The sequence below is a fragment of the Pinus tabuliformis genome, chromosome 9, assembly GCF_031772625.1.
Source record: "Pinus tabuliformis cultivar Carrire ecotype Pingquan chromosome 9, CPIR1, whole genome shotgun sequence".
Classification (NCBI taxonomy): Eukaryota; Viridiplantae; Streptophyta; class Pinopsida; order Pinales; family Pinaceae; genus Pinus; species Pinus tabuliformis.
In genome coordinates this window covers 904,981,195-904,987,368 of record NC_142307.1, presented here as the reverse complement: position 1 = coordinate 904,987,368, position 6,174 = coordinate 904,981,195, and the positions used below count along the sequence as shown (strand labels likewise).

At 35.8% G+C, this 6,174-nt stretch overlaps 1 pseudogene; it reads right to left on the bottom strand.

Moving 5' to 3' along the window:
- Positions 1-522: 522 nt before the first annotated feature.
- Positions 523-1,190, bottom strand: LOC149151692 (protein RETARDED ROOT GROWTH-LIKE-like; annotated as a pseudogene).
- Between the last annotated feature and the right edge of the window lie 4,984 nt (positions 1,191-6,174).

The window sequence follows — 6,174 nt, the reverse complement described above, 5'->3', positions numbered from 1 at the left end:
CACCTCAAATCATCAAAAAATGTTGACCCAAATCACACAAGGTCCACTTTTTCAATCAAACATGGCTTGAAACCACAACAACACATAAGAAATTTATCATACTTGCAAACCTGGAGGGGACCAAGACAGACATAGCCAGTGATAGTGAAAGGCTCCAATGATGTTGATGTGGCATTTAAACAATAGGTATTTGAAGATATGCTAGAAAATTTATAGAAAGCAATGCACAAACCCGAAGAAGCAGGAACTCCAAAGGAAACCACTCTAACTCTTGAGTTTGTCACTGGCCAGTGACACAAGTGGGATTCTGAGAATGAGAAAAGGATCCATACCAAATATGAGGGTTGTATTGATATATTAATGCCTTTAGTCGGTCTCCTCTGTTCACATGAAGTCCACCACAAATAATTTGATGGGCTTCATTTCTTTAGGCAAAGATTTACTTGATCTGTCCAGCCTTGTACTAGTGGCGTATCACATGAATGAGTTATACTGGAGATATTTCAGTCTTCCAAAACAAACTTATAAATTCTCCCGAACAATATTATAGATAGCAATAACTATCTCTGCACTTATCAATATTATGATAAGCCACTCCAAGAAGCCAGACTTTCCGTTTTGCAGTATTTCCAGGAAATAGCGAACATTATGCTCTACAAACTTGAGTTTAAAGTCCAAACTGCCAAACTGTTGGGTTATCTCATATTCATCTCGAAGATACTCCCAAATTTGTGCATAGTTGCATTTTTCTAGGCAATATCTGACCTTTCAAAAAGACCAAGTTTAAGAATTACATCAGCAAGATTGGAATTTTCCTTTCCTACAAGTTGAAAGAGTTTCTCTTGCTTCATGGTAAATGTGCCAATTTTTTCCATTCTTTGATTTAAATCTGTAAACTCTGCCACCATACCATCAACTTGTCAAACAAAATGGTCAAGAGCAATACTTTGTCTAACCACACTTCCAATGATACGAATTCCATCAATATCAAATCTCTTCAGAACTATATAGTCTGGACCACCTTGCATCCATGTCTCCAAAGATGGATTCTCCACTACAACATAATCATCCTTTCTTGCCTCAGAAAGTAAACCTAAAGCATATTTTTTGGCAATTTATAAATATCCTTCTTCTTCATGATCAACAATGTTGAAAAATACAACATATCCATATTGGAAGACTACCATATAATATTAAATCCATATTTCAAATGGAGGGAAATAAACAATTTTAATATTTAAAAGAAACAAATCCATGAAACCTTGAATGAAAATTAAATGAAATACTCTTATGTTTGTCAATTGAATTAAATTCCATTAAATAAAAGGTCGAGTCTTTTCTTTTGTTTAATGGGAGGTATTTTTTATTATAAATAATTATTAGTTTATGAAAAAAATTAGGTTTTTTTGTCACAAATATTAATTGACATGATTTTGGTTGATTTATCAAAAGTGAATTATGGCGATATCAAAACAAGTTTTGTGTGGTTAAAAAGTGCAGAAAAGTAGTAATGTCATGGTAATGATCAACCATCATTTCCAATTAAATGTTTTGTTTAATAAAGATAATTAATTTATAGAGATTTTTCATGATGTTTAATAGAGGGAATCAACATGGGAAAGGTAATACTTTGGCTCTCACATGTCTTAGAAAATTGGTATCTCTTTGTCCATAAACATTAGGGGTGGAAAAATAACATAGTTTCTAGAGCTAAGTTTGTTCCAACTTAGTTATATCTTGAACCACAAATTGGTGTTGACCTGATGGATATGATAGAAATTTGGTGGCTTGTAGGGTATCCTTTTCATGAAATAAGAAGGGTAGACATCAAAATAAGCTTTGTGTGGTCCAAAAGTATAGTGAAGTAGTAATTATGTCATAGGATTAATGATCATTTCCAATGAAATGTTTGTTTTTGTAAGGATAACTAATCTATGGAGATTTTCCATGATGTTCAATAGATGGAGTCAACATGGGAAAGGTGATAGTTTGGCTCCCATATGCTTTAGAAATTAATCTCTTTGTCCATAAACATTAGAGGCAGAAAAAATTCCTAGGCTCTAGAGCTAAGTTTGTTCCAAATTACCGATATCTTGAACCACAAATTGTTGTTGACCTCATGGATATGATAGAAATTTGGTGCGTTGTAGGGTAGTCCGTCATGGAATAATGTTGTCACTTATTATCTAGTCATATATTTTAATCTGAGACTAAATTAGTCATTTAAGTTAGTCTCTTTCAGTTTAGTCACTTATTAGCTAGTCGTATATTTTATCCCTTGACTAAATTAGTCATTTAAGTTAGTCATTTTTAGTTTTTTCACTAAAAATTGCTCAAATTTAGTAGCAATTCACTTGAAATAATTTCGGTGCCTAACTTTTTTAGTCACCTAGTCATTAATTTCATCATTTTCTACTAGTGTGAGCCTTTACTACAATCCACACCAGATCACTAGGCCCTAAACCAAGACCCACTCTCCAGGATTTATCGCATATCCCATCCGAGGATTACTAGGTCTGATGGAGAGCACCCACCTCTAGGCTTTACTGTATATCCTGTCATTCACCAGTTGAGGATTCCTAGGCCCAACAAGGCAACAAAAAATTAGTCTTTATTGCAATCCATAGTCCAATTCAAGGGTTACGAGCCATGTGTTCTATTATTCAAAGATCCACCTCACTGAGCTTCGAATCCATCCAGAAATCCATCTCAACCAAAACATGAGAACCCCATCACACCATGGCTATCTGGAAATGGCAAGGCTAGGATGAAAACATTGTCACACCTGGAAAAACCCATTTCATAACAGAAAAGAACCACATGAAATACCATGCATGCCAAATCTAGCAAGGAAAACACACATGCAAATCGATACCTGCAAAGAATCTTGTTGTAGCTGCTTGATCCTACTCTTCCTTGCTTGCTCCTTCCTTCCTCTTGCCTTCTTTTCCTTTCTTGATCCAATGCCAAAGTGCTCCAAGAAAACTCTAAGTGTCTAAGATTGTGAGAGAGAGAATAATGAGAGAGCTCCAAAACTGAACTAACCGAAGGTACTAAATGATCTCAGAAGCCTTTTTATCAATTAAGCCTCTATTTTCTTCATTTTCCATTATTTTCCTTCATTTTCCTCCTCACATGTAACCTATGACCTTTCACCTTCCTTTTCTCCTAATTTCCATTATTTTCATAAATAAATGTGCCAAAAATGTCATTTTTCCTTTCCAAAGCCTTAGTCATTGCCTTTGCCAATTTCCTTAGCCATAATAAACCAATGAACGCCCACACTAGGATGTTTTTCCCAAGATTCAGCTAGGAATAAGTGTTCCATCAACCGTGGTTATTACTTTTCCTTTATTAACTTTTATTACATGGAATTTTCACCAGGGTTGTTATAAAAACTCTCTACACCCAGTCATGTGGAACGAGGCACCTGAATCCAAGTACCACACACTCCCCATCATGGTGTTGGTCATTCATGCGATAAGGGTGAAATCTAGCTCAAACTGTGAAGCCAAAACTTCACCTGATGTTGCTACTGCATACTCCTTCTTGCTAGACATTTTGTGTGGAAACTTAGTAGCATAGTGCCTGAATTCATGATAATTGAAGCATTTAATTTTTGACAAATCTTTCTTCTTTCCCTATCGGCTAGATTCAGTTTCACCTTAGGACTTCTTTCCCCTTGCCTTCATTCCTTTGCTGACTAGAGAAAAGTTCTTTTCATCTTCTTTGGATGAGTTCCCGTCTCTGGTATTCCTCCTTATTTCCTCTTGTACCAAATTGGGCCATAAGCACTCCCAATTCGGTAGTTTCTCCTTCCCATTCACCAAATCTTGATAGTTATGCTAGCTCCTAGGAAGGCCCAAAAGGGCTAGGATTACCAAGTCATCTTCAGGGACGGTAACACCGACCCCACCGTGTTCATCATGACATTATGTGAACCTGCTCAAATATTTTGGTATAGTGTCATTCTTTTGCATCATGATACTTTGAATTTTATCCTTGAATGTCAACTTCCTGAGGTCACTACTATTCTTAAACAATTTTGTCAATGCTTTCCACATTGTGAATGGAGTTTCTTTTCCATGGAGATTTGAGACAAGGTGATCTCGTACTCCCTCCAATATTATTCTCCTTGCCTTGACTACATCTTTCTTCCACTAAGCAAGGTTATGGGCATCAAATGCTTTTTGTTTTGCAACATCTGACTTGATGTGTTCTAGTAATCCATTGTCACCCAATACGACCTCCATGTGATCCTTCCATGCAACAAAATTAGAGGTGTCTTCTAAGGCATACTCTAGCCTTAGTCCATTGAAGGGCATCTTCTTAGATCTGAAAACATCCTACTACATTGATCTTCAAATCCGAACCTCTGAGAAACAACTTTGAATTTCTTGTTTTAATGTGAATCCAGCTCTGACACCATGTAGAAATTATGGTGTATATTTGCAACTGCTCATGATTTTTTAATCAAAATCACAAGAGACAAACCTACTTTGCTTCTCTGTGGACATTAATTCACAATTTAGAGAAAAAAACTCAGGCATGTAAGAACAAATAACACACATGCAACAAGTATTTTTATCTGGGGAAATAAATCTACTAAAACCCCAATGCCTACTTGCATTAATTTGATGAACAGAGATGTATTATAATTGATTTTCTCAACTGAGCACAACCTGCAAGTGCATAACTTATCTCTCTGCTCACTGAGAAGCTCTGACCCAGACTTAGTCAATTTTTACCTATGATTGAGCCCCTATTTTCTTGCGTAATTTTTGAGGAAATAAGCCCCTATTAATTAGGAATTTCCTCCAAAATGCTTGCACAATTCTGCAGGGTTGATCACCTGACCTCATGCAACACCTACACACTCAACTAGTTTATAATTGCTGGTTAACTACCTTGGAAACTCCACCACAACTGGGAAACTCATATTCTTTGCATGCATGAGCTAATTATTAGTTGATTGATCAATTAACTAGATGATCTCTAAGTTACACTGATGTCCCACTACTTAACTAACCACCAACTAGTTCTATTAATATTTATAACTTGTTTAACTGATTACAACTGAAATTAACTCAACCTAGGCTCATTAAATTTAGGAATCACTACATAAAACTAAACATCATGCCCTTAACTCAAATTAACTAAGCTAGGCTCCTATTTTTTAGGAATCAACACAAGAAAACTAAACTTCAACTCATTAACTCGAATTGAGTGTTCTTAACTGAGTGAGAAGAGCCATGTCACCTCAGTTAACTCCTCCAAGTTGTCCATTGATGTGGAATTTCAAATTTCCTCAATTTGATTAAGGAAAAATCAAAATTGAGACATTTTTGTTGCATTTTCAACACAAACGAAGGTTGATATATTGTATTTGCCTCATGGAAAACCCTAAAAACAACTCAAATTAATACTCCAACTCTCATGGGACACTGACAGACAACACTGAAATTCTCCCAATGACTTAAGAAAAGGTTTTGAGCGCTCCTACCATTTAGAAAAAGAGTGTTGAGGTGGCAAGGGTTCCTTAAGCAAGAGGATAATGATTGAAGGGGTCAAAATAGTGATCAAAAGGAGGATAATAATCACAAGACTATGTGAAATCAAGTCAAATATGTCTAGGTTCATCCCCTCCACCTCCCCATATCAATTATAAAACAAGCATCCACCGTGAAGCAAAAAGCAAGAAGAAGTATGAAAGTAAGGTAATGATATTGAAGTGACTAGAGGACTCCAGCATGAGATAACCCTACCTGTAGTGAGCCTAATTATAAGTGTAGGTGAGAAGGGAAGCATCTAATCAAAGAGCCTGGAAGTACTGCATTTGTTGTAAGTATTATTGTCTTATGAAATGCCAATGCTTTCCCCCATGCCATTTTTGTTAAAGATATTTTTGCTTATAGTACTAACACCTGTATAGGAAAATAAAGTTCCGATAGTTTGTGGTCTATGTTTATAGGTAACAAGTGCTCAAAGCTAAGGATAAGACTCTTGGAGAACAGCACTAATTAAAGCATGTTGGGACCAACAAAGATAATGTGTGTCCCTATTCCCATATCTTTTCATTTTACAAATACATGTGTCTAAATCATTACTTACAAGTTAATTAGTAAGTGAACAACGATAATGTATGTCCTTTTCTCATCCCTTCTCATTTTACAA